General features: G+C 44.6%; 9 non-coding genes and 6 pseudogenes across 9 annotated transcripts; 14 read left to right on the forward strand and 1 right to left on the reverse strand.

The window, feature by feature from the left end:
- Nucleotides 1-10,394: 10,394 nt before the first annotated feature.
- Nucleotides 10,395-10,497, forward strand: LOC149581904 (5S ribosomal RNA; annotated as a pseudogene).
- Nucleotides 10,498-10,619: 122 nt separating this feature from the next.
- Nucleotides 10,620-10,722, forward strand: LOC149581905 (5S ribosomal RNA; annotated as a pseudogene).
- Nucleotides 10,723-10,844: 122 nt separating this feature from the next.
- On the forward strand, nucleotides 10,845-10,963 carry LOC149581906 (5S ribosomal RNA). The gene has a single exon (XR_016380657.1). It is a non-coding gene; the product is annotated as a 5S ribosomal RNA (ribosomal RNA).
- Nucleotides 10,964-11,098: 135 nt separating this feature from the next.
- Nucleotides 11,099-11,201, forward strand: LOC149581907 (5S ribosomal RNA; annotated as a pseudogene).
- Nucleotides 11,202-11,321: 120 nt separating this feature from the next.
- LOC149581908 (5S ribosomal RNA) lies at nucleotides 11,322-11,440 on the forward strand (annotated as a pseudogene).
- Nucleotides 11,441-11,577: 137 nt separating this feature from the next.
- LOC149581909 (5S ribosomal RNA) lies at nucleotides 11,578-11,696 on the forward strand (annotated as a pseudogene).
- Nucleotides 11,697-11,968: 272 nt separating this feature from the next.
- LOC149581910 (5S ribosomal RNA) lies at nucleotides 11,969-12,087 on the reverse strand (annotated as a pseudogene).
- Nucleotides 12,088-16,894: 4,807 nt separating this feature from the next.
- Nucleotides 16,895-16,967, forward strand: TRNAY-GUA (transfer RNA tyrosine (anticodon GUA)). The gene has a single exon. It is a non-coding gene; the product is annotated as a tRNA-Tyr (tRNA).
- A 366-nt stretch (nucleotides 16,968-17,333) lies between these two features.
- Nucleotides 17,334-17,406, forward strand: TRNAY-GUA (transfer RNA tyrosine (anticodon GUA)). The gene has a single exon. It is a non-coding gene; the product is annotated as a tRNA-Tyr (tRNA).
- A 957-nt stretch (nucleotides 17,407-18,363) lies between these two features.
- TRNAY-GUA (transfer RNA tyrosine (anticodon GUA)) lies at nucleotides 18,364-18,436 on the forward strand. The gene has a single exon. It is a non-coding gene; the product is annotated as a tRNA-Tyr (tRNA).
- A 513-nt stretch (nucleotides 18,437-18,949) lies between these two features.
- Nucleotides 18,950-19,022, forward strand: TRNAY-GUA (transfer RNA tyrosine (anticodon GUA)). The gene has a single exon. It is a non-coding gene; the product is annotated as a tRNA-Tyr (tRNA).
- Nucleotides 19,023-19,388: 366 nt separating this feature from the next.
- TRNAY-GUA (transfer RNA tyrosine (anticodon GUA)) lies at nucleotides 19,389-19,461 on the forward strand. The gene has a single exon. It is a non-coding gene; the product is annotated as a tRNA-Tyr (tRNA).
- A 957-nt stretch (nucleotides 19,462-20,418) lies between these two features.
- Nucleotides 20,419-20,491, forward strand: TRNAY-GUA (transfer RNA tyrosine (anticodon GUA)). Its single transcript has one exon. It is a non-coding gene; the product is annotated as a tRNA-Tyr (tRNA).
- A 4,146-nt stretch (nucleotides 20,492-24,637) lies between these two features.
- On the forward strand, nucleotides 24,638-24,710 carry TRNAY-GUA (transfer RNA tyrosine (anticodon GUA)). Its single transcript has one exon. It is a non-coding gene; the product is annotated as a tRNA-Tyr (tRNA).
- A 1,102-nt stretch (nucleotides 24,711-25,812) lies between these two features.
- TRNAY-GUA (transfer RNA tyrosine (anticodon GUA)) lies at nucleotides 25,813-25,885 on the forward strand. The gene has a single exon. It is a non-coding gene; the product is annotated as a tRNA-Tyr (tRNA).
- The last annotated feature ends 2,002 nt before the right edge of the window (nucleotides 25,886-27,887 follow it).

A 27,887-nucleotide genomic window follows, 5' to 3' on the forward strand; every position in this document is an offset into this window, starting at 1 on the left:
TGTGGAAAAACTCAGACATTTTACGTTACATCTGAGACGTCACAACACCGCTCCCGGGAGGGCTCAAACCACCAGTCTTTTAAATAGCAGCTGAACGCGCTAACCATTGCTCCACGGAAGCCCAAAAATTAAATGGTCGTCAGGTATTGTGGAAAAACCTTGACTTTTTACTTCACATCTGAGACCCTACAACACCTGTCCAGGGTGGGCTCGAACCACCAACCTATTCGTTAACAGCCAAACGCGCTAACCATTGAGCCACGGAAGCTTAGAAATTAAATGGTTGTCAGGTATTGTGGAAAAGTTACGACTTTTTACGCTACATCTGAGACCCCACAACACCTCTCCCGGGTGGGCTCGAACCACCAACCTTTCGATTAACAGCTGAACGTGCTAACCATTGCGCCACGGAAGCCCAAAAATTAAATTTTCGTCAGGTATTGTGGAAAAACTCTGACATTTTACGTTACATCTGAGACGTCACAACACCGCTCCCGGGAGGGCTCAAACCACCAGTCTTTTGAATAGCAGCTGAATGCGCTAACCATTGCGCCACTGAAGCCCAAAAATTAAATGGTCGTCAGGTTTTGTGGAAAAACCTTGACTTTTTACTTCACATCTGAGACCCTACAACACCTCTCCAGGGTGGGCTCGAACCAGCAACCTATTCGTTAACAGGCAAACGCGCTAACCATTGAGCCACGGAAGCTCAGAAATTAAATGGTTGTCAGGTATTGTGGAAAAGTTATGACTTTTTACGCTACATCTGAGACCCCACAACACCTCTCCCGGGTGGGCTCGAAATACCAACCTTTCGATTAATAGCTGAACGTGCTAACCATTGCGCCACGGAAGCCCAAAAATTAAATGTTCGTCAGGTATTGTGGAAAAACTCTGACATTTTACGTTATATCTGAGACGTCACAACACCGCTCCCGGGAGGGCTCAAACCACCAGTCTTTTGAATAGCAGCTGAACGCGCTAACCATTGCGCCACGGAAGCCCAAAAATCAAATGGTCGTCAGGTATTGTGCAAAAACCTTGACTTTTTACTTCACATCTGAGACCCTACAACACCTCTCCAGGGTGGGCTCGAACCACCAACATATTCGTTAACAGCCAAACGCGCTAACCATTGAGCCACGGAAGCTCAGAAATTAAATGGTTGTCAGGTATGGTGGAAAAGTTATGACTTTTTACGCTACATCTGAGACCCCACAACACCTCTCCCGGGTGGCTCGAACCACCAACCTTTCGATTAACACCTGAACGTGCTAACCATTGCGCCACGGAAGCCCAAAAATTAAATGTTCGTCAGGTATTGTGGAAAAACTCTGACATTTTCCGTTACATCTGAGACGTCACGACACCGCTCCCGGGAGGGCTCAAACCACCAGTCTTTTGAATAGCAGCTGAACGCGCTAACCTTTGCGCCACGGAAGCCCAAAAATTAAATGGTCGTCAGGTATTGTGGAAAAACCTTGACTTTTTACTTCACATCTGAGACGTCACAACACCTCTGCCGGATGGGCTCGAACCACCAACCTATTCGTTAACATCCGAACGCGCTAACCATTGAGCCACGGAAGCTCAGAAATTAAATGGTTGTCAGGTATTGTTGAAAAGTTATGACTTTTTACGCTACATCTGAGACCCCACAATTCCTCTCCCGGGTGGGCTCGAACCACCAACCTTTCGATTAACAGCTGAACGTGCTAACCATTGCGCCACGGAAACCCAAAAATTAAATGTTCGTCAGGTATTGTGGAAAAACTCTGACATTTTACGTTACATCTGAGACGTCACAACACCGCTCCCGGGAGGGTTCAAAACACCAGTCTTTTGAATAGCAGCTGAACGCGCTAACCATTGCGCCACTGAAGCCCAAAAATTAAATGGTCGTCAGGTATTGTGCAAAAACCTTGACTTTTTACTTCACATCTGAGACCCTACAACACCTCTCCAGGGTGGGCTCGAACCACCAACATATTCGTTAACAGCCAAACGCGCTAACCATTGAGCCACGGAAGCTCAGAAATTAAATGGTTGTCAGGTATGGTGGAAAAGTTATGACTTTTTACGCTACATCTGAGACCCCACAATTCCTCTCCCGGGTGGCTCGAACCACCAACCTTTCGATTAACAGCTGAACGTGCTAACCATTGCGCCACGGAAACCCAAAAATTAAATGTTCGTCAGGTATTGTGGAAAAACTCTGACATTTTACGTTACATCTGAGACGTCACAACACCGCTCCCGGGAGGGTTCAAAACACCAGTCTTTTGAATAGCAGCTGAACGCGCTAACCATTGCGCCACTGAAGCCCAAAAATTAAATGGTCGTCAGGTATTGTGGAAAAACCTTGACTTTTTACTTCACATCTGAGACGTCACAACACCGCTCCCGGGAGGGCTCAAAACACCAGTCTTTTGAATAGCAGCTGAACGCGCTAACCATTGCGCCACGGAAGCCCAAAAATTAAATGGTCGTCAGGTATTGTGGAAAAACCTTGACTTATTACTTCACATCTGAGACGTCACAACACCGCTCCCGGATTTGCTCGAACCACCAACCTATTCGTTAACAGCCGAATGCGCTAACCATTGAGCCTCGGAAGCTCAGAAATTAAATGGTTGTCAGGTATTGTGGAAAAGTTATGACTTTTTACGCTACATCTGAGACCCCACAACACCTCTCCCGGGTGGGCTCGAACCACCAACCTTTCGATTAACAGCTGAACGTGCTAACCATTGCGCCACGGAAGCCCAAAAATTAAATGTTCGTCAGGTATTGTGGAAAAACTCAGACATTTTACGTTACATCTGAGACGTCACAACACCGCTCCCGGGAGGGCTCAAAACACCAGTCTTTTGAATAGCAGCAGAACGCGCTAACCATTGCGCCACGGAAGCCCAAAAATTAAATGGTCGTCAGGTATTGTGGAAAATTCTTGACTTTTTACTTCACATCTGAGACGTCACAACACCGCTCCCGGATGGGCTCGAACCACCAACCTATTCGTTAACAGCCGAACGCGCTAACCATTGATCCACGGAAGCTCAGAAATTAAATGGTTGTCAGGTATTGCGGAAAAGTTACGACTTTTTACGCTACATCTGAGACCCCGCAACACCTCTCCCGGGTGGGCTCGAACCACCAACCTTTCGATTAACAGCTGAACGTGCTAACCATCGCGCCACGGAAGCCCAAAAATTAAATGTTCGTCAGGTATTGTGGAAAAACTCAGACATTTTACGTTACATCTGAGACGTCACAACACCGCTCCCGGGAGGGCTCAAACCACCAGTCTTTTAAATAGCAGCTGAACGCGCTAACCATTGCTCCAAGGAAGCCCAAAAATTAAATGGTCGTCAGGTATTGTGGAAAAACCTTGACTTTTTACTTCACATCTGAGACCCTACAACACCTGTCCAGGGTGGGCTCGAACCACCAACCTATTCGTTAACAGCCAAACGCGCTAACCATTGAGCCACGGAAGCTCAGAAATTAAATGGTTGTCAGGTATTGTGGAAAAGTTACGACTTTTTACGCTACATCTGAGACCCCACAACACCTCTCCCGGGTGGGCTCGAACCACCAACCTTTCGATTAACAGCTGAACGTGCTAACCATCGCGCCACGGAAGCCCAAAAATTAAATGTTCGTCAGGTATTGTGGAAAAACTCAGACATTTTACGTTACATCTGAGACGTCACAACACCGCTCCCGGGAGGGCTCAAACCACCAGTCTTTTAAATAGCAGCTGAACGCGCTAACCATTGCTCCACGGAAGCCCAAAAATTAAATGGTCGTCAGGTATTGTGGAAAAACCTTGACTTTTTACTTCACATCTGAGACCCTACAACACCTGTCCAGGGTGGGCTCGAACCACCAACCTATTCGTTAACAGCCAAACGCGCTAACCATTGAGCCACGGAAGCTCAGAAATTAAATGGTTGTCAGGTATTGTGGAAAAGTTACGACTTTTTACGCTACATCTGAGACCCCACAACACCTCTCCCGGGTGGGCTCGAACCACCAACCTTTCGATTAACAGCTGAACGTGCTAACCATTGCGCCACGGAAGCCCAAAAATTAAATTTTCGTCAGGTATTGTGGAAAAACTCTGACATTTTACGTTACATCTGAGACGTCACAACACCGCTCCCGGGAGGGCTCAAACCACCAGTCTTTTGAATAGCAGCTGAATGCGCTAACCATTGCGCCACGGAAGCCCAAAAATTAAATGGTCGTCAGGTTTTGTGGAAAAACCTTGACTTTTTACTTCACATCTGAGACCCTACAACACCTCTCAAGGGTGGGCTCGAACCAGCAACCTATTCGTTAACAGGCAAACGCGCTAACCATTGAGCCACGGAAGCTCAGAAATTAAATGGTTGTCAGGTATTGTGGAAAAGTTATGACTTTTTACGCTACATCTGAGACCCCACAACACCTCTCCCGGGTGGGCTCGAAATACCAACCTTTCGATTAATAGCTGAACGTGCTAACCATTGCGCCACGGAAGCCCAAAAATTAAATGTTCGTCAGTTATTGTGGAAAAACTAAGACATTTTACGTTACATCTGAGACGTCACAACACCGCTCCCGGGAGGGCTCAAACCACCAGTCTTTTGAATAGCAGCTGAATGCGCTAACCATTGCGCCACGGAAGCCCAAAAATTAAATGGTCGTCAGGTTTTGTGGAAAAACCTTGACTTTTTACTTCACATCTGAGACCCTACAACACCTCTCAAGGGTGGGCTCGAACCAGCAACCTATTCGTTAACAGGCAAACGCGCTAACCATTGAGCCACGGAAGCTCAGAAATTAAATGGTTGTCAGGTATTGTGGAAAAGTTATGACTTTTTACGCTACATCTGAGACCCCACAACACCTCTCCCGGGTGGGCTCGAAATACCAACCTTTCGATTAATAGCTGAACGTGCTAACCATTGCGCCACGGAAGCCCAAAAATTAAATGTTCGTCAGTTATTGTGGAAAAACTAAGACATTTTACGTTACATCTGAGACGTCACAACACCGCTCCCGGGAGGGCTCAAAACACCAGTCTTTTGAATAGCAGCAGAACGCGCTAACCATTGCGCCACGGAAGCCCAAAAATTAAATGGTCGTCAGGTATTGTGGAAAATCCTTGACTTTTTACTTCACATCTGAGACGTCACAACACCGCTCCCGGATGGGCTCGAAGCACCAACCTATTCGTTAACAGCCGAACGCGCTAACCATTGATCCACGGAAGCTCAGAAATTAAATGGTTGTCAGGTATTGTGGAAAAGTTACGACTTTTTACGATACATCTGAGACCCCACAACACCTCTCCCGGGTGGGCTCGAACCACCAACCTTTCGATTAACAGCTGAACGTGCTAACCATTGCGCCACGGAAGCCCAAAAATTAAATGTTCGTCAGGTATTGTGGAAAAACTCTGACATTTTACGTTATATCTGAGACGTCACAACACCGCTCCCGGGAGGGCTCAAACCACCAGTCTTTTGAATAGCAGCTGAACGCGCTAACCATTGCGCCACGGAAGCCCAAAAATCAAATGGTCGTCAGGTATTGTGCAAAAACCTTGACTTTTTACTTCACATCTGAGACCCTACAACACCTCTCCAGGGTGGGCTCGAACCACCAACATATTCGTTAACAGCCAAACGCGCTAACCAGTGAGCCACGGAAGCTCAGAAATTAAATGGTTGTCAGGTATGGTGGAAAAGTTATGACTTTTTACGCTACATCTGAGACCCCACAACACCTCTCCCGGGTGGCTCGAACCACCAACCTTTCGATTAACACCTGAACGTGCTAACCATTGCGCCACGGAAGCCCAAAAATTAAATGTTCGTCAGGTATTGTGGAAAAACTCTGACATTTTCCGTTACATCTGAGACGTCACGACACCGCTCCCGGGAGGGCTCAAACCACCAGTCTTTTGAATAGCAGCTGAACGCGCTAACCTTTGCGCCACGGAAGCCCAAAAATTAAATGGTCGTCAGGTATTGTGGAAAAACCTTGACTTTTTACTTCACATCTGAGACGTCACAACACCTCTGCCGGATGGGCTCGAACCACCAACCTATTCGTTAACAGCCGAACGCGCTAACCATTGAGCCACGGAAGCTCAGAAATTAAATGGTTGTCAGGTATTGTTGAAAAGTTATGACTTTTTACGCTACATCTGAGACCCCACAATTCCTCTCCCGGGTGGGCTCGAACCACCAACCTTTCGCTTAACAGCTGAACGTGCTAACTATTGCGCCACGGAAACCCAAAAATTAAATGTTCGTCAGGTATTGTGGAAAAACTCTGACATTTTACGTTACATCTGAGACGTCACAACACCGCTCCCGGGAGGGTTCAAAACACCAGTCTTTTGAATAGCAGCTGAACGCGCTAACCATTGCGCCACTGAAGCCCAAAAATTAAATGGTCGTCAGGTATTGTGGAAAAACCTTGACTTTTTACTTCACATCTGAGACGTCACAACACCGCTCCCGGGAGGGCTCAAAACACCAGTCTTTTGAATAGCAGCTGAACGCGCTAACCATTGCGCCACGGAAGCCCAAAAATTAAATGGTCGTCAGGTATTGTGGAAAAACCTTGACTTATTACTTCACATCTGAGACGTCACAACACCGCTCCCGGATTTGCTCGAACCACCAACCTATTCGTTAACAGCCGAATGCGCTAACCATTGAGCCTCGGAAGCTCAGAAATTAAATGGTTGTCAGGTATTGTGGAAAAGTTATGACTTTTTACGCTACATCTGAGACCCCACAACACCTCTCCCGGGTGGGCTCGAACCACCAACCTTTCGATTAACAGCTGAACGTGCTAACCATTGCGCCACGGAAGCCCAAAAATTAAATTTTCGTCAGGTATTGTGGAAAAACTCTGACATTTTACGTTACATCTGAGACGTCACAACACCGCTCCCGGGAGGGCTCAAACCACCAGTCTTTTGAATAGCAGCTGAATGCGCTAACCATTGCGCCACGGAAGCCCAAAAATTAAATGGTCGTCAGGTATTGTGGAAAAACCTTGACTTTTTACTTCACATCTGAGACCCTACAACACCGCTCCCGGATGGGCTCGAACCACCAACCTATTCGTTAAAAGCCAAACGCGCTAACCATTGCGCCACGGAAGCCCATAAATTAAATAGTCGTCAGGTATTGTGGAAAAACCTTGACTTTTTACTTCACATCTGAGACGTCACAACACCGCTCCCGGATGGGCTCGAACCACCAACCTATTCGTTAAAAGCCAAACGCGCTAACCATTGAGCCACGGAAGCTCAGAAATTAAATGGTTGTTAGGTATTGTGGAAAAGTTATGACTTTTTACTTCACATCTGAGACGTCACAACACCGCTCCCAGGAGGGTTCAAAACACCAGTCTTTTGAATAGCAGCTGAACGCGCTAACCATTGCGCCACGGAAGCCCAAAAATTAAATGGTCGTCAGGTATTGTGGAAAAACCTTGACTTTTTACTTCACATCTGAGACCCTACAACACCTCTCCAGGGTGGGCTCGAACCACCAACCTATTCGTTAAAAGCCAAACGCGCTAACCATTGCGCCACGGAAGCCCATAAATTAAATAGTCGTCAGGTATTGTGGAAAAACCTTGACTTTTTACTTCACATCTGAGACGTCACAACACCGCTCCCGGATGGGCTCGAACCACCAACCTATTCGTTAAAAGCCAAACGCGCTAACCATTGAGCCACGGAAGCTCAGAAATTAAATGGTTGTTAGGTATTGTGGAAAAGTTATGACTTTTTACGTTACATCTGAGACGTCACAACACCGCTCCCGGGAGGGTTCAAAACACCAGTCTTTTGAATAGCAGCTGAACGCGCTAACCATTGCGCCACGGAAGCCCAAAAATTAAATGGTCGTCAAGTATTGTGGAAAAACCTTGACTTTTTACGTTACATCTGAGACGTCACAACACCGCTCCCGGGAGGGTTCAAAACACCAGTATTTTGAATAGCAGCTGAACGCGCTAACCATTGCGCCACGGAAGCCCAAAAATTAAATGGTCGTCAGGTATTGTGGAAAAACCTTGACTTTTTACTTCACATCTGAGACGTCACAACACCGCTCCCGGATGGGTTCGAACCACCAACCTATTCGTTAACAGCCGAACGTGCTAACCATTGAGCCACGGAAGCTCTGAAATTAAATGGTTGTCAGGTATTGTGGAAAAGTTATGACTTTTTACGCTACATCTGAGACGTCACAACACCGCTCCCGGGAGGGCTCAAAACACCAGTCTTTTGAATAGCAGCTGAACGCGCTAACCATTGCGCCACGGAAGCCCGAATATTAAATAGTCGTCAGGTATTGTGGAAAAACTCTGACATTTTACGTTACATCTGAGACGTCACAACACCGCTCCCGGGAGGGCTCAAAACACCAGTCTTTTGAATAGCAGCTGAACGCGCTAACCGTTGCGCCACGGAAGCCCAAAAATTAAATGGTCGTCAGGTATTGTGGAAAAACCTTGACTTTTTACTTCACATCTGAGACGTCACAACACCGCTCCCGTATGGGCTTGAACCACCAACCTATTCGTTAACAGCCGAACGCGCTAACCATTGAGCCACGGAAGCTCAGAAATTAAATGGTTGTCAGGTATTGTAGAAAAGTTACGACTTTTTACGCTACATCTGAGACCCCACAACACCTCTCCCGGGTGGGCTCGAACCACCAACCTTTCGATTAATAGCTGAACGTGCTAACCATTGCGCCACGGAAGCCCAAAAATTAAATGTTCGTCAGGTATTGTGGAAAAACTCTGACATTTTACGTTACATCTGAGACGTCACAACACCGCTCCCGGGAGGGCTCAAAACACCAGTCTTTTGAATAGCAGCTGAACGCGCTAACCATTGCGCCACGGAAGCCCAAAAATTAAATGGTCGTCAGGTATTGTAGAAAAACCTTGACTTTTTACTTCACATCTGAGACCCTACAACACCTCTCCAGGGTGGGCTCGAACCACCAACCTATTCGATAACAGCCAAACGCGCTAACCATTGAGCCACGGAAGCTCAGAAATTAAATGGTTGTCAGGTATTGTGGAAAAGTTACGACTTTTTACGCTACATCTGAGACCCCACAACACCTCTCCCGGGTGGGCTCGAACCACCAACCTTTCGGTTAACAGCTGAAAGCGCTAACCATTGCGCCACGGAAGCCCAAAATTTAAATGTTCGTCAGGTATTGTGGAAAAACTCTGACATTTTACGTTACATCTGAGACGTCACGACACCGCTCCCGGGAGGGCTCAAACCACCAGTCTTTTGAATAGCAGCTGAACGCGCTAACCATTGCGCCACGGAAGCCCAAAAATTAAATGGTAGTCAGGTATTGTGGAAAAACCTTGACTTTTTACTTCACATCTGAGACGTCACAACACCGCTCCCGGATGGGCTCGAACCACCAACCTATTCGTTAACAGCCGAACGCGCTAACCATTGAGCCACGGAAGCTCTGAAATTAAATGGTCGTCAGGTATTGTGAAAAAAGTTGACTTCTTACGTAACATCTGAGACATCACAACACCGCTCCCGGATGGGCTCGAACCACCAAACTTTCGGTTAAAAGCCGAACTCGCTAACCATTGAGCCACGGAAGCTCTGAAATTAAATGGTCGTCAGGTATTGTGGAAAAACCTTGACTTTTTACTTCACATCTGAGACGTCACAACACCGCTCCCGGATGGGCTCGAACCACCAACCTATTCGTTAACAGCCGAACGTACTAACCATTGAGCCACGGAAGCCCAAAAATTAAATGTTCGTCAGGTATTGTGGAAAAACTCTGACATTTTACGTTATATCTGAGACGTCACAACACCGCTCCCGGGTGGGCTCAAACCACCAGTCTTTTGAAAAGCAGCTGAACGCGCTAACCATTGCGCCACGGAAGCCCAAAAATTAAATGGTCGTCAGGTATTGTGGAAAAACCTTGACTTTTTACTTCACATCTGAGACGTCACAACACCGCTCCCGGGAGGGCTCAAAACACCAGTCTTTTGAATAGCAGCTGAACGCGCTAACCATTGCGCCACGGAAGCCCAAAAATTAAATGGTCGTCAGGTATTGTAGAAAAACCTTGACTTTTTACTTCACATCTGAGACGTCACAACACCGCTCCCGGATGGGCTCGAACCACCAACCTATTCGTTAACAGTCGAACGTGCTAACCATTGAGCCACGGAAGCCCAAAAATTAAATGGTCGTCAGGTATTGTGGAAAAACCTTGACTTTTTACTTCACATCTGAGACGTCACAACACCGCTCCCGGGAGGGCTCAAAACGAAGGTTAATTAAATTCAAATTATTAAATAGCACTCTCGGCAACGGCCATATCACGCTGAAAACACCGGTTCTCGTCCGATCACCGAAGTTAAGCAGCGTCGAGCGCAGTCAGTACTTGGAAACTCTGCGTGCCGTTGGCTTTTTCACTTTTATTTCCCCTTTTAAATTCCATGAGATATGAAAAAAGCAAACATATATTCTTTTTCTTATTGATTTATAAAGATGAAGGTTAATTAAATTCAAATTATTAAATAGCACTCTCGGCAACGGCCATATCACGCTGAAAACACCGGTTCTCGTCCGATCACCGAAGTTAAGCAGCGTCGAGCGCAGTCAGTACTTGGAAACTTTGCGTGCCGTTGGCTTTTTCACTTTTATTTCCTCTTTTAAATTCCATGAGATATGAAAAAAGCAAACATATCTTCTTTTTCTTATTGATTTATAAAGATGAAGGTTAATTAAATTCAAATTATTAAATAGCACTCTCGGCAACGGCCATATCACGCTGAAAACACCGGTTCTCGTCCGATCACCGAAGTTAAGCAGCGTCGAGCGCAGTCAGTACTTGGGAGGGAGACCACTTAGGAACACTGCGTGCCGTTGGGTTTTTCACTTTTTTTCCTCTTTTAAATTCCAATAGATATGAAAAAAGCAAACATATTTTCTTTTTGTTATTGTTTTAAAAAGATGATGGTTAATTTGTCACCTTAATTTAAATACGAATTATTATCTAGCACTCTCGGCAACGGCCATATCACGCTGAAAACACCGGTTCTCGTCCGATCCCCGAAGTTAAGCAGCGTCGAGCGCAATCAGTACTTGGAAACTCTGCGTGCCGTTGGCTTTCAAACTTTTATTTCCTCTTTTAAATTCCACCAGATATAAAAAAGCACACATATCTTCTTTTTGTTACTGTTTTTAAAGATGAAGGTTAATTAAATTCATATTATTAAATAGCACTCTCGGCAACGGCCATATCACGCTGACAACACCGGTTCTCGTCCGATTACCGAAGTTAAGCAGCGTCGAGCGCAGTCAGTACTTGGGAGGGAGACCACTTAGGAACACTGCGTGCCGTTGGCTATTTCACTTTTTTTTCCTCTTTTAAATTCCAATAGATATGAAAAAAGCAAACATATTTTCTTTTTGTTATTGTTTTAAAAAGATGAAGGTTAATTTGTCTCACTTAATTTAAATTCGAATTATTAAATAGCACTCTCGGCAACGGCCATATCACGCTGAAAACACCGGTTCTCGTCCGATCACCGAAGTTAAGCAGCGTCGAGCGAAGTCAGTACTTGGGAGGGAAACCACTTAGGAACACTGCGTTTCGTTGGCTTTTTCACTTTTTTTTCCTCTTTTAAATTTTAATAGATATGAAAAAAGCAAACATGTTTTCTTTTTGTTATTGTTTTAAAATGATGAAGGTTAATTTGTCTCACTTAATTTAAATTCGAACCGGTGTATTCAGCGTGATATGGCCGTTGCCGAGAGTGCTAGTTAATAATTTGAATTTAATTTACTTTCATCTTTATAAAACAATAACAAAAAGAAGATAAGTTTGCTTTTTTCATATCTATTGGAATTTAAAAGAGGAAAAAAAAGTGAAAAAGCCAACGGCACGCAGTGTTCCTAAGTGTTCTCCCTCCCAAGTACTGTATGCGGTCGACGCTGCTTAACTTCGGTGATCGGACGAGAACCGGTGTTTTCAGCGTGATATGGTCGTTGCCGAGAGTGCTAGTTAATAATTCGAATTTAAATTAAGTGAGACAAATTAACCTTCATCATTATAAAACAATAACAATAAGAAAACATGTTTGCTTTTGAGAATTTTTTCACTATTTTAAAATATAACCACTGAAACCATTATTTTTGTACTTTTTGCTTTAATTCAAGCAAATATAACGATATTCATCCAAAAAACTGTTAAAATTCAATTTCCAATAAGAAATCGTTGTCACGGATTTTCTATCTTGAAGAAAAAAAACATGCGATTTTTTCGGTACACTTTTTAATGAATTTTTTACTGGACAAATTTTTGACCGAATTCAGCTTATTTACCTATAAAATACTCATTAAAAGTGATTTCATATCGATTGATCAATAAATAAAAATGTACCACGAGTTTTAATAACATTTTCAAAATCGACGTTTCTCGGCCAGAGAAGCACATTTTGAGAATTTTTTCTCTATTTTAAAATATAACCACTGAAACCACTATTTTTGTACTTTTTGCTTTAATTCAAGCAAATATAACGATATTCATTCAAAAAACTGTTCAAATTCAATTTTCAATAAGAAATCGTTGTCACGGATTTTGTATCTTGAAGAAAAAAAATGCGATTTTTTCGGTACACTTTTAAATGCATTTTTTTCTGGACAAATGTTTGACCGAATTCAAATAAATTACCTATAAAATACTCATTAAAAGTGATTTCATCTCGATTGATCAATAAATAAAAATGAACCTCGATTTTTAATAACATTTTCAAAATCGACGTTTCTCGGCCAGAGAAAAACATTTTGAGAATTTTTTCACTATTTTAAAATATAACCATTGAAACCATTATATTTGTACTTTTTGCTTTAATTCAAGCAAATATAACGATATTCATCCAAAAAACTGTTAAAATTCAATTTCCAATAAGAAATAGTTGTCACGGATTTTGTATCTTGAAGAAAAAAAACATGCGATTTTTTCGGTACACTTTTTAATGAATTTTTTTCTGGACAAATTTTTGACCGAATTCAGCTTATTTACCTAAAAAATACTCATTAAAAGCGATTTCATATCGATTGATCAATAAATAAAAATGTACCTCGAGTTTTAATAACATTTTCAAAATCGACGTTTCTCGGCCAGAGAAGCACATTTTGAGAATTTTTTCACTATTTTAAAATATAACCACTGAAACCATTATTTTTGTACTTTTTGCTTTAATTCAAGCAAATATAACGATATTCATCCAAAAAACTGTTAAAATTCAATTTCCAATAAGAAATCGTTGTCACGGATTTTGTATCTTGAAGAAAAAAAACATGCGATTTTTTCGGTACACTTTTTAATGAATTTTTTACTGGACAAATTTTTGACCGAATTCAAATAAATTACCTATAAAATACTCATTAAAAGTGATTTCATTTCGATTGATCAATAAATAAAAATGAACCTCGATTTTTAATAACATTTTCAAAATCGACGTTTCTCGGCCAGAGAAGCACATTTTGAGAATTTTTTCACTCAGATGTAGCGTAAAAAGTCAAAACTTTTCCACAATACGTGACAACCATTTAATTTCTGAGCTTCCGTGGCCCAATGTTTTGCGCGTTCGGCTGTTAACCAATAGGTTGGTGGTTCGAGCCCATCCGGGAGCAATGTTTGTTACGTCTCAGATGTGAAGTAAAAAGTCAAGGTTTTTGCACAATACCTGACGACCATTTAATTTTTGGGCTTCCGTGGCGCAATGGTTAATGCGTTCAGCTGTTATTCACAAGGTTGGTGGTTCGAGCCCACCCGAGAGCGGTGTTGTGAGGTCTCAGATGTAACGAAAAAAGTAAGAGTTTTTCCACAAATTCTGACGAACATTTAATTATTGGGCTTCCGTGGCGCAATGGTTAGCGCGTTCAGCTGTTAACCGAAAGATTGGTCGTTCGAGCCCACCCTAGAGAGGTGTTGTGGGGTCTCAGATGTAGCGTGAAAAGTCATAACGTTTTCACAATACCTGACAACCATTTAATTTCTGAGCTTTCGTGGCTCAATGGTTAGCGCGTTCGGCTGTTAACCAATAGGTTGGTGGTTCGAGCCCACCCGGGAGCGGTGTTGTGAGGTCTCAGATGTAACGAAAAAAAGTAAGAGTTTTTACACAAAACCAGACGAACATTTAATTTATGGGCTTCCGTGGCGCAATGGTTAGCGCGTTCAGCTGTTAACCGAAAGGTTGGTGGTTCGAGACCACCCGGGAGAGGTGTTGTGGGGTCTCAGATGTAGCGTAAAAAGTCAAAACTTTTCCACAATACGTGACAACCATTTAATTTCTGAGCTTCCGTGGCTCAATGGTTTGCGCGTTCGGCTGTTAACCAATAGGTTGGTGGTTCGAGACCACCCGGAAGCGGTGTTGTGGGACCTCAAATGTAACGTATAAAGCCAAAGTTTTTCCACAATACCTGACGACCATTTAATATTTGGACTTTCGTGGAGCAATGGTTAGCTCGTTCGGCTGTTAACCGAAAGATTGGTCGTTCGAGCCCAACCTAGAGAGGTGTTGTGGGGTCTCAGATGTAGCGTGAAAAGTCATAACGTTTTCACAATACCTGACAACCATTTAATTTCTGAGCTTCCGTGGCTAATGGTTAGCGCGTTCGGCTGTTAACCAATAGGTTGGTGGTTCGAGCCCGCCCGAGAGAGGTGTTGTGGGGTCTCAGATGTAGCGTAAAAAGTCAAAACTTTTCCACAAAACGTGACAACCATTTAATTTCTGAGCTTTCGTGGCTCAATGTTTAGCGCGTTCGGCTGTTAACCAATAGGTTGGTGGTTCGGGCCCACCCGTGAGCGGTGTTGTGAGGTTTCAGATGTAACGAAAAAAGTAAGAGTTTTTTCACAAATTCTGACGAACATTTAATTATTGGGCTTGCGTGGCGCTATGGTTAGCGCGTTCAGCTGTTAACCGAAAGGTTGGTGGTTCGAGCCCACCCGGGAGCGGTGTTGTGGGATCTCAAATGTAACGTACAAAGCGAAAGTTACCACAATACCTGACGATCATTTAATTTTTGGGCTTCCGTGGCGCAATAGTTAGCGCGCTCAGCTGTTATTCAAAAGGTTGGTGGTTCGAGCCCACCCGAGAGCGGTGTTGTGAGGTCTCAGATATAACGAAAAAAGCAAGAGTTTTTCCACAATACCTGACGACCATTTAATTTTTGGGCTTCCGTGGCGCAATGGTTAGCGCGTTCAGCTGTTAACCGAAAGATTGGTCGTTCGAGCCCACCCTAGAGAGGTGTTGTGGGGTCTCAGATGTAGCGTGAAAAGTCATAACGTTTTCACAATACCTGACAACCATTTAATTTCTGAGCTTTCGTGGCTCAATGGTTAGCGCGTTCGGCTGTTAACCAATAGGTTGGTGGTTCGAGCCCACCCGGGAGCGGTGTTGTGAGGTCTCAGATGTAACGAAAAAAAGTAAGAGTTTTTACACAAAACCTGACGAACATTTAATTTTTGGGCTTCCGTGGCGCAATGGTTAGCGCGTTCAGCTGTTAACCGAAAGGTTGGTGGTTCGAGACCACCCGGGAGAGGTGTTGTGGGATCTCAGATGTAGCGTAAAAAGTCAAAACTTTTCCACAATACGTGACAACCATTTAATTTCTGAGCTTTCGTGGCTCAATGTTTAGCGCGTTCGGCTGTTAACCAATAGGTTGGTGGTTCGAGCCCACCCGGGAGCGGTGTTGTGGGATCTCAAATGTAACGTACAAAGCCAAAGTTTTTCCACAATACCTGACGACCATTTAATTTTTGGGCTTTCGTGGGGCAATGGTTAGCGCGCTCAGCTGTTATTCACAAGGTTGGTCGTTCGAGCACACCCTAGAGAGGTGTTGTGGGGTCTCAGATGTAGCGTGAAAAGTCATAACGTTTTCACAATACCTGACAACCATTTAATTTCTGAGCTTTCGTGGCTCAATGGTTAGCGCGTTCGGCTGTTAACCAATAGGTTGGTGGTTCGAGCCCACCCGGGAGCGGTGTTGTGAGGTCTCAGATGTAACGAAAAAAAGTAAGAGTTTTTACACAAAACCTGACGAACATTTAATTTATGGGCTTCCGTGGCGCAATGGTTAGCGCGTTCAGCTGTTAACCGAAAGGTTGGTGGTTCGAGACCACCCGGGAGAGGTGTTGTGGGGTCTCAGATGTAGCGTAAAAAGTCAAAACTTTTCCACAATACGTGACAACCATTTAATTTCTGAGCTTCCGTGGCTCAATGGTTTGCGCGTTCGGCTGTTAACCAATAGGTTGGTGGTTCGAGACCACCCGGAAGCGGTGTTGTGGGATCTCAAATGTAACGTATAAAGCCAAAGTTTTTCCACAATAACTGACGACCATTTAATATTTGGACTTCCGTGGAGCAATGGTTAGCGCGTTCGGCTGTTAACCGAAAGGATGGTGGTTCGAGCCCACCCAAGAGAGGTGTTGTTGGGTCTCAGATGTAACGAAAAAAGTAAGAGTTTTTCCACAATACCTGACGACCATTTAATTTTTGGGCTTCCGTGGCGCAATGGTTAGCGCGTTCAGCTGTTAACCGAAAGATTGGTCGTTCGAGCCCACCCTAGAGAGGTGTTGTGGGGTCTCAGATGTAGCGTGAAAAGTCATAACGTTTTCACAATACCTGACAACCATTTAATTTCTGAGCTTTCGTGGCTCAATGGTTAGCGCGTTCGGCTGTTAACCAATAGGTTGGTGGTTCGGGCCCACCCGTGAGCGGTGTTGTGAGGTCTCAGATGTAACGAAAAAAGTAAGAGTTTTTCCACAAATTCTGACGAACATTTAATTATTGGGCTTGCGTGGCGCTATGGTTAGCGCGTTCAGCTGTAAACCGAAAGGTTGGTGGTTCGAGCCCACCCGGGAGCGGTGTTGTGGGATCTCAAATGTAACGTACAAAGCGAAAGTTACCACAATACCTGACGATCATTTAATTTTTGGGCTTCCGTGGCGCAATAGTTAGCGCGCTCTGCTGTGAGTCAAAAGGTTGGTGGTTCGAGCCCACCCGAGAGCGGTGTTGTGAGGTCTCAGATATAACGAAAAAAGTAAGAGTTTTTCCACAATACCTGACGACCATTTAATTTTTGGGCTTCCGTGGCGCAATGGTTAGCGCGTTCAGCTGTTAACCGAAAGATTGGTCGTTCGAGCCCACCCTAGAGAGGTGTTGTGGGGTCTCAGATGTAGCGTGAAAAGTCATAACTTTTTCACAATACCTGACAACCATTTAATTTCTGAGCTTTCGTGGCTCAATGGTTAGCGCGTTCGGCTGTAAACCAATAGGTTGGTGGTTCGAGCCCACCCGGGAGCGGTGTTGTGAGGTCTCAGATGTAACGAAAAAAAGTAAGAGTTTTTACACAAATTCTGACGAACATTTAATTTTTGGGCTTCCGTGGCGCAATGGTTAGCGCGTTCAGCTGTTAACCGAAAGGTTGGTGGTTCGAGACCACCCGGGAGAGGTGCTGTGGGATCTCAGATGTAGCGTAAAAAGTCAAAACTTTTCCACAATACGTGACAACCATTTAATTTCTGAGCTTTCGTGGCACAATGTTTAGCGCGTTCGGCTGTTAACCAATAGGTTGGTGGTTCGAGCCCACCCGGGAGCGGTGTTGTGGGATCTCAAATGTATCGTACAAAGCCAAAGTTTTTCCACAATACCTGACGACCATTTAATTTTTGGGCTTTCGTGGGGCAATGGTTAGCGCGCTCAGCTGTTATTCACAAGGTTGGTGGTTCGAGCCCACCCGAGAGCGGTGTTGTGAGGTCTCAGATGCAACGAAAAAAGTAAGAGTTTTTCCAAAAATTCTGACGAACATTTAATTATTGGGCTTCCGTGGCGCAATGGTTAGCGCGTTCAGGTGTTAACCGAAAGATTGGTCGTTCAAGCACACCCTAGAGAGGTGTTGTGGGGTCTCAGATGTAACGAAAAAAGTAAGAGTTTTTCCACAATACCTGACGACCATTTAATTTTTGGGCTTCCGTGGCGCAATGGTTAGCGCGTTCAGCTGTTAACCGAAAGATTGGTCGTTCGAGCCCACCCTAGAGAGGTGTTGTGGGGTCTCAGATGTAGCGTGAAAAGTCATAACGTTTTCACAATACCTGACAACCATTTAATTTCTGAGCTTTCGTGGCTCAATGGTTAGCGCGTTCGGCTGTTAACCAATAGGTTGGTGGTTCGGGCCCACCCGTGAGCGGTGTTGTGAGGTCTCAGATGTAACGAAAAAAGTAAGAGTTTTTCCACAAATTCTGACGAACATTTAATTATCGGGCTTGCGTGGCGCTATGGTTAGCGCGTTCAGCTGTAAACCGAAAGGTTGGTGGTTCGAGCCCACCCGGGAGCGGTGTTGTGGGATCTCAAATGTAACGTACAAAGCGAAAGTTACCACAATACCTGACGATCATTTAATTTTTGGGCTTCCGTGGCGCAATAGTTAGCGCGCTCAGCTGTGATTCAAAAGGTTGGTGGTTCGAGCCCACCCGAGAGCGGTGTTGTGAGGTCTCAGATATAACGAAAAAAGTAAGAGTTTTTCCACAATACCTGACGACCATTTAATTTTTGGGCTTCCGTGGCGCAATGGTTAGCGCGTTCAGCTGTTAACCGAAAGATTGGTCGTTCGAGCCCACCCTAGAGAGGTGTTGTGGGGTCTCAGATGTAGCGTGAAAAGTCATAACTTTTTCACAATACCTGACAACCATTTAATTTCTGAGCTTTCGTGGCTCAATGGTTAGCGCGTTCGGCTGTTAACCAATAGGTTGGTGGTTCGGGCCCACCCGTGAGCGGTGTTGTGAGGTCTCAGATGTAACGAAAAAAGTAAGAGTTTTTCCACAAATTCTGACGAACATTTAATTATCGGGCTTGCGTGGCGCTATGGTTAGCGCGTTCAGCTGTAAACCGAAAGGTTGGTGGTTCGAGCCCACCCGGGAGCGGTGTTGTGGGATCTCAAATGTAACGTACAAAGCGAAAGTTACCACAATACCTGACGATCATTTAATTTTTGGGCTTCCGTGGCGCAATAGTTAGCGCGCTCTGCTGTGAGTCAAAAGGTTGGTGGTTCGAGCCCACCCGAGAGCGGTGTTGTGAGGTCTCAGATATAACGAAAAAAGTAAGAGTTTTTCCACAATACCTGACGACCATTTAATTTTTGGGCTTCCGTGGCGCAATGGTTAGCGCGTTCAGCTGTTAACCGAAAGATTGGTCGTTCGAGCCCACCCTAGAGAGGTGTTGTGGGGTCTCAGATGTAGCGTGAAAAGTCATAACTTTTTCACAATACCTGACAACCATTTAATTTCTGAGCTTTCGTGGCTCAATGGTTAGCGCGTTCGGCTGTAAACCAATAGGTTGGTGGTTCGAGCCCACCCGGGAGCGGTGTTGTGAGGTCTCAGATGTAACGAAAAAAAGTAAGAGTTTTTACACAAATTCTGACGAACATTTAATTTTTGGGCTTCCGTGGCGCAATGGTTAGCGCGTTCAGCTGTTAACCGAAAGGTTGGTGGTTCGAGACCACCCGGGAGAGGTGCTGTGGGATCTCAGATGTAGCGTAAAAAGTCAAAACTTTTCCACAATACGTGACAACCATTTAATTTCTGAGCTTTCGTGGCACAATGTTTAGCGCGTTCGGCTGTTAACCAATAGGTTGGTGGTTCGAGCCCACCCGGGAGCGGTGTTGTGGGATCTCAAATGTATCGTACAAAGCCAAAGTTTTTCCACAATACCTGACGACCATTTAATTTTTGGGCTTTCGTGGGGCAATGGTTAGCGCGCTCAGCTGTTATTCACAAGGTTGGTGGTTCGAGCCCACCCGAGAGCGGTGTTGTGAGGTCTCAGATGCAACGAAAAAAGTAAGAGTTTTTCCAAAAATTCTGACGAACATTTAATTATTGGGCTTCCGTGGCGCAATGGTTAGCGCGTTCAGGTGTTAACCGAAAGATTGGTCGTTCAAGCACACCCTAGAGAGGTGTTGTGGGGTCTCAGATGTAACGAAAAAAGTAAGAGTTTTTCCACAATACCTGACGACCATTTAATTTTTGGGCTTCCGTGGCGCAATGGTTAGCGCGTTCAGCTGTTAACCGAAAGATTGGTCGTTCGAGCCCACCCTAGAGAGGTGTTGTGGGGTCTCAGATGTAGCGTGAAAAGTCATAACGTTTTCACAATACCTGACAACCATTTAATTTCTGAGCTTTCGTGGCTCAATGGTTAGCGCGTTCGGCTGTTAACCAATAGGTTGGTGGTTCGGGCCCACCCGTGAGCGGTGTTGTGAGGTCTCAGATGTAACGAAAAAAGTAAGAGTTTTTCCACAAATTCTGACGAACATTTAATTATCGGGCTTGCGTGGCGCTATGGTTAGCGCGTTCAGCTGTAAACCGAAAGGTTGGTGGTTCGAGCCCACCCGGGAGCGGTGTTGTGGGATCTCAAATGTAACGTACAAAGCGAAAGTTACCACAATACCTGACGATCATTTAATTTTTGGGCTTCCGTGGCGCAATAGTTAGCGCGCTCAGCTGTGATTCAAAAGGTTGGTGGTTCGAGCCCACCCGAGAGCGGTGTTGTGAGGTCTCAGATATAACGAAAAAAGTAAGAGTTTTTCCACAATACCTGACGACCATTTAATTTTTGGGCTTCCGTGGCGCAATGGTTAGCGCGTTCAGCTGTTAACCGAAAGATTGGTCGTTCGAGCCCACCCTAGAGAGGTGTTGTGGGGTCTCAGATGTAGCGTGAAAAGTCATAACTTTTTCACAATACCTGACAACCATTTAATTTCTGAGCTTTCGTGGCTCAATGGTTAGCGCGTTCGGCTGTTAACCAATAGGTTGGTGGTTCGAGCCCACCCGGGAGCGGTGTTGTGAGGTCTCAGATGTAACGAAAAAAAGTAAGAGTTTTTACACAAATTCTGACGAACATTTAATTTTTGGGCTTCCGTGGCGCAATGGTTAGCGCGTTCAGCTGTTAACCGAAAGGTTGGTGGTTCGAGACCACCCGGGAGAGGTGCTGTGGGATCTCAGATGTAGCGTAAAAAGTCAAAACTTTTCCACAATACGTGACAACCATTTAATTTCTGAGCTTTCGTGGCACAATGTTTAGCGCGTTCGGCTGTTAACCAATAGGTTGGTGGTTCGAGCCCACCCGGGAGCGGTGTTGTGGGATCTCAAATGTATCGTACAAAGCCAAAGTTTTTCCACAATACCTGACGACCATTTAATTTTTGGGCTTTCGTGGGGCAATGGTTAGCGCGCTCAGCTGTTATTCACAAGGTTGGTGGTTCGAGCCCACCCGAGAGCGGTGTTGTGAGGTCTCAGATGCAACGAAAAAAGTAAGAGTTTTTCCAAAAATTCTGACGAACATTTAATTATTGGGCTTCCGTGGCGCAATGGTTAGCGCGTTCAGGTGTTAACCGAAAGATTGGTCGTTCGAGCACACCCTAGAGAGGTGTTGTGAGGTCTCAGATGTAACGAAAAAAGTAAGAGTTTTTCCACAAATTCTGACGAACATTTAATTATTGGGCTTGCGTGGCGCTATGGTTAGCGCGTTCAGCTGTAAACCGAAAGGTTGGTGGTTCGAGCCCACCCGGGAGTGGTGTTGTGGGATCTAAAATGTAACGTACAAAGCGAAAGTTACCACAATACCTGACGATCATTTAATTTTTGGGCTTCCGTGGCGCAATAGTTAGCGCGCTCAGCTGTTATTCAAAAGGTTGGTGGTTCGAGCCCACCCGAGAGCGGTGTTGTGAGGTCTCAGATATAACGAAACAAGTTGGGAAAACCAAAATATTACCTCTCCGAGTCAAGACGACTACTTACAAACTTATTTACCCAGATATGGAAATGTTTCTTAAGTTAAAATCTATGAAATATTAAAGCAGTATACAAAGCACAGCAAATATACTGTAAATCAGACGACATTTTACATCCAATAATGATATACTTGTACACATTAAAATCATCCGATGGGGGAAAAACGGGAAATGAAGAGATAAAACTATGGAGGGATATTACCTTTACGTGTTTGTAAAGGCCCAATTTTCTACTCCTCAACTGTATGTCCTCTATGTTCAAAGCCATATTCACAACAGGGTTGCATTGTAAACACTATCCTTTCGTTTCATCTCAACGATTTTCGTAGTTTGTCAACATGACTGTTAACGTTACATAACACCAAAGCTTATTTGTGGCTACACACACTGAAAGTAAATGCGTACCATAAAAAGCATGAAAACACGAAGCTATTATCCGATTACGATCAGACCTTTCACTGGTCTGGGCTGCGTTCAGCAGAGCTCACCAAAAAAGACAGCGGATTTTGGAAATGTTTACCGGTGAGGTCTGTCGTCATAGCTTTTCTCCGGTCATCGGCGTTTTATAAATGACGCTAGCGCAATAAAGCGTGCAAGGTACCAAGGCTTAAAAAAAATTGTATGATAACATATTTATAGAGATAGATAACAACTTTTATAATTAAAATTAGAAACTAACATATCTTTTAAAATTCTCGCGTGATCAACTGGTTTCACGCCAATTAAATAGCTATAGTCCCATAGTGCTATTTGTATTAATTCCTCCATGGTTTTTTCGCCAAGCTGAGAACTATGCGTTTTACGTCACGTTATCCAAAGAGCCGACTATTTTCTTTGAAGACCGCGCTAGCTCAGCGCTTAGCACCGTGACGTCAAAATTCAAAAACAAAATCCCGTTATGTAGGACACTGCTAATAGCGCTGGGCTCTGCTGAACGCGGCCCAGATTTCCACCATGATTTTATAATCTAAGCCTAATTATTTAAAAGTGTATTTAACTTTCGGCTCACTCTGAACCGTTAATGTCTCTGCATTACAGAAACGAAAACCAAACCCAAGCGTTTACTATTTGGTTCACTAGGACTATTGACAAATAAAATTTCATTTGACCAACATAGTAGCGTTGTGCTTGTATTCACTTTAGAAAGGATTATGCTATAAACACATGTAGTATAGCTTAAGTATTATATAAACATCCATTTTAAATAATAATATTAAAAAAAATCTTTGGAATATCAAAATGAAATAGAGCTTTAAAGCTACAAAAGTACTAAATACATCATAATTACGAAAAATATTTCCACATATTCACTTTATATTAAGGATAAAGGGAATATTATGGTTCTGTAGGATTCATTTACACATCAAAACAAAACGAACTTCTAGGGCAGCGCACTACTGTAACAACGGACGGACACACACAGACAAAAACATAGACTGCTTTTTAACTCTTTCCGTATTAATTTTGAATTGAGAAACAAGATTATCTTAAATATTAAAATAAATATAATTAATATTTAATATTTTCTTCGTTAGTTATTCGCCTTATTGAACGTTACATCATTTTAAAAAAGAACAATTAAACATTCTTGAGAGACTTGACTAATATTGGCGTTTGAAATGAAGCATACGCCGGTTGCTTCGCCTTAATCAAATAGGTAGTATATAAGGGTGTCGAACTACAGTTAAAAGCAAGAACAACCGCAATTGCGAAAACCTATCGTGGACAACCCACCCTAGGGAGGCTAGACGTTTCTCGTAACCCTAGCTGATCGCCGCGAATGTCTTAAACCCAACGATGACGATGGAGTAGAAGCCAGGTGTGCAGACTGGTGTCCATGTGTGATGGACAAAAACAAAGACCAGAAGATGGTGGTGTAGAAGCCAGGTGTGCAGACTGGTGTCCATGTGGGATGGACAAAAACAAAGACCAGAAGATGGTGGTGTAGAAGCCAGGTGTGCAGACTGGTGTCCATGTGGGATGGACAATGACCTGAAGATGGTGGTGTTAGAAGCCAGTAAGTACAGACTGGTGTCCATGTGGGATGGACAAAAACAAAGACCAGAAGATGGTGGTGGTTAGAAGCCAGTATGTACAGACTGGTGTCCATGTGGGATGGACGAAGGCCTTAAGATGGTGGTGATTAGAAGCCAGTAAGTACAGACTGGTGTCCGTGTGGGATGGACAAAGACCAGAAGATGGTGGTGTGAGAACTCAAGTAGAGTAGCCATTTCCGTGACTGTGAAAGCAGTTCGGAAATGGCGAACACGTTTGCTCCGATTTGGAAACTGCGAACGCGGTCACGTGGGTGTAACAACAGACACACACACAGACACACAGACAGACAGACAGACACACAGACACACACGATCGTTACAGAACCTCTCCGTGACATACGTCACTCGGAGAGGTAAAAAGTAAGAGTTTTTCCACAATACCTGACGACCATTTAATTTTTGGGCTTCCGTGGCGCAATGGTTAGCGCGTTCAGCTGTTAACCGAAAGATTGGTCGTTCGAGCCCACCCTAGAGAGGTGTTGTGGGGTCTCAGATGTAGCGTGAAAAGTCATAACGTTTTCACAATACCTGACAACCATTTAATTTCTGAGCTTTCGTGGCTCAATGGTTAGCGCGTTCGGCTGTTAACCAATAGGTTGGTGGTTCGGGCCCACCCGTGAGCGGTGTTGTGAGGTCTCAGATGTAACGAAAAAAGTAAGAGTTTTTCCACAAATTCTGACGAACATTTAATTATCGGGCTTGCGTGGCGCTATGGTTAGCGCGTTCAGCTGTAAACCGAAAGGTTGGTGGTTCGAGCCCACCCGGGAGCGGTGTTGTGGGATCTCAAATGTAACGTACAAAGCGAAAGTTACCACAATACCTGACGATCATTTAATTTTTGGGCTTCCGTGGCGCAATAGTTAGCGCGCTCAGCTGTGATTCAAAAGGTTGGTGGTTCGAGCCCACCCGAGAGCGGTGTTGTGAGGTCTCAGATATAACGAAAAAAGTAAGAGTTTTTCCACAATACCTGACGACCATTTAATTTTTGGGCTTCCGTGGCGCAATGGTTAGCGCGTTCAGCTGTTAACCGAAAGATTGGTCGTTCGAGCCCACCCTAGAGAGGTGTTGTGGGGTCTCAGATGTAGCGTGAAAAGTCATAACTTTTTCACAATACCTGACAACCATTTAATTTCTGAGCTTTCGTGGCTCAATGGTTAGCGCGTTCGGCTGTTAACCAATAGGTTGGTGGTTCGAGCCCACCCGGGAGCGGTGTTGTGAGGTCTCAGATGTAACGAAAAAAAGTAAGAGTTTTTACACAAATTCTGACGAACATTTAATTTTTGGGCTTCCGTGGCGCAATGGTTAGCGCGTTCAGCTGTTAACCGAAAGGTTGGTGGTTCGAGACCACCCGGGAGAGGTGCTGTGGGATCTCAGATGTAGCGTAAAAAGTCAAAACTTTTCCACAATACGTGACAACCATTTAATTTCTGAGCTTTCGTGGCACAATGTTTAGCGCGTTCGGCTGTTAACCAATAGGTTGGTGGTTCGAGCCCACCCGGGAGCGGTGTTGTGGGATCTCAAATGTATCGTACAAAGCCAAAGTTTTTCCACAATACCTGACGACCATTTAATTTTTGGGCTTTCGTGGGGCAATGGTTAGCGCGCTCAGCTGTTATTCACAAGGTTGGTGGTTCGAGCCCACCCGAGAGCGGTGTTGTGAGGTCTCAGATGCAACGAAAAAAGTAAGAGTTTTTCCAAAAATTCTGACGAACATTTAATTATTGGGCTTCCGTGGCGCAATGGTTAGCGCGTTCAGGTGTTAACCGAAAGATTGGTCGTTCGAGCACACCCTAGAGAGGTGTTGTGAGGTCTCAGATGTAACGAAAAAAGTAAGAGTTTTTCCACAAATTCTGACGAACATTTAATTATTGGGCTTGCGTGGCGCTATGGTTAGCGCGTTCAGCTGTAAACCGAAAGGTTGGTGGTTCGAGCCCACCCGGGAGCGGTGTTGTGGGATCTAAAATGTAACGTACAAAGCGAAAGTTACCACAATACCTGACGATCATTTAATTTTTGGGCTTCCGTGGCGCAATAGTTAGCGCGCTCAGCTGTTATTCAAAAGGTTGGTTGTTCGAGCCCACCCGAGAGCGGTGTTGTGAGGTCTCAGATATAACGAAAAAAGTAAGAGTTTTTCCACAATACCTGACGACCATTTAATTTTTGGGCTTCCGTGGCGCAATGGTTAGCGCGTTCAGCTGTTAACCGAAAGATTGGTCGTTCGAGCCCACCCTAGAGAGGTGTTGTGGGGTCTCAGATGTAGCGTGAAAAGTCATAACTATTTCACAATACCTGACAACCATTTAATTTCTGAGCTTTCGTGGCTCAATGGTTAGCGCGTTCGGCTGTTAACCAATAGGTTGGTGGTTCGAGCCCACCCGGGAGCGGTGTTGTGAGGTCTCAGATGTAACGAAAAAAAGTAAGAGTTTTTACACAAATTGTGACGAAAATTTAATTTTTGGGCTTCCGTGGCGCAATGGTTAGCGCGTTCAGCTGTTAACCGAAAGGTTGGTGGTTCGAGACCACCCGGGAGAGGTGCTGTGGGATCTCAGATGTAGCGTAAAAAGTCAAAACTTTTCCACAATACGTGACAACCATTTAATTTCTGAGCTTTCGTGGCACAATGTTTAGCGCGTTCGGCTGTTAACCAATAGGTTGGTGGTTCGAGCCCACCCGGGAGCGGTGTTGTGGGATCTCAAATGTATCGTACAAAGGCAAAGTTTTTCCACAATACCTGACGACCATTTAATTTTTGGGCTTTCGTGGGGCAATGGTTAGCGCGCTCAGCTGTTATTCACAAGGTTGGTGGTTCGAGCCCACCCGAGAGCGGTGTTGTGAGGTCTCAGATGCAACGAAAAAAGTAAGAGTTTTTCCACAAATTCTGACGAACATTTAATTATTGGGCTTCCGTGGCGCAATGGTTAGCGCGTTCAGCTGTTAACCGAAAGATTGGTCGTTCGAGCCCACCCTAGAGAGGTGTTGTGGGGTCTCAGATGTAACGTACAAAGCGAAAGTTACCACAATACCTGACGATCATTTAATTTTTGGGCTTCCGTGGCGCAATAGTTAGCGCGCTCAGCTGTTATTCAAAAGGTTGGTGGTTCGAGCCCACCCGAGAGCGGTGTTGTGAGGTCTCAGATATAACGAAAAAAGTAAGGGTTTTTCCACAATACCTGACGACCATTTAATTTTTGGGCTTCCGTGGCGCAATGGTTAGCGCGTTCAGCTGTTAACCGAAAGATTGGTCGTTCGAGCCCACCCTAGAGAGGTGTTGTGGGGTCTCAGATGTAGCGTGAAAAGTCATAACTTTTTCACAATACCTGACAACCATTTAATTTCTGAGCTTTCGTGGCTCAATGGTTAGCGCGTTCGGCTGTTAACCAATAGGTTGGTGGTTCGAGCCCACCCGGGAGCGGTGTTGTGAGGTCTCAGATGTAACGAAAAAAAGTAAGAGTTTTTACACAAAACCTGACGAACATTTAATTTTTGGGCTTCCGTGGCGCAATGGTTAGCGCGTTCAGCTGTTAACCGAAAGGTTGGTGGTTCGAGACCACCCGGGAGAGGTGTTGTGGGATCTCAGATGTAGCGTAAAAAGTCAAAACTTTTCCACAATACGTGACAACCATTTAATTTCTGAGCTTTCGTGGCACAATGTTTAGCGCGTTCGGCTGTTAACCAATAGGTTGGTGGTTCGAGCCCACCCGGGAGCGGTGTTGTGGGATCTCAAATGTAACGTACAAAGCCAAAGTTTTTCCACAATACCTGACGACCATTTAATTTTTGGGCTTTCGTGGGGCAATGGTTAGCGCGCTCAGCTGTTATTCACAAGGTTGGTGGTTCGAGCCCACCCGAGAGCGGTGTTGTGAGGTCTCAGATGCAACGAAAAAAGTAAGAGTTTTTCCACAAATTCTGACGAACATTTAATTATTGGGCTTCCGTGGCGCAATGGT

This window comes from Phalangium opilio, unplaced genomic scaffold (assembly GCF_054372755.1).
Source record: "Phalangium opilio isolate 3A_F unplaced genomic scaffold, DU_Popi_V2 ptg001865l_1, whole genome shotgun sequence".
NCBI classification, from domain to species: Eukaryota; Metazoa; Arthropoda; class Arachnida; order Opiliones; family Phalangiidae; genus Phalangium; species Phalangium opilio.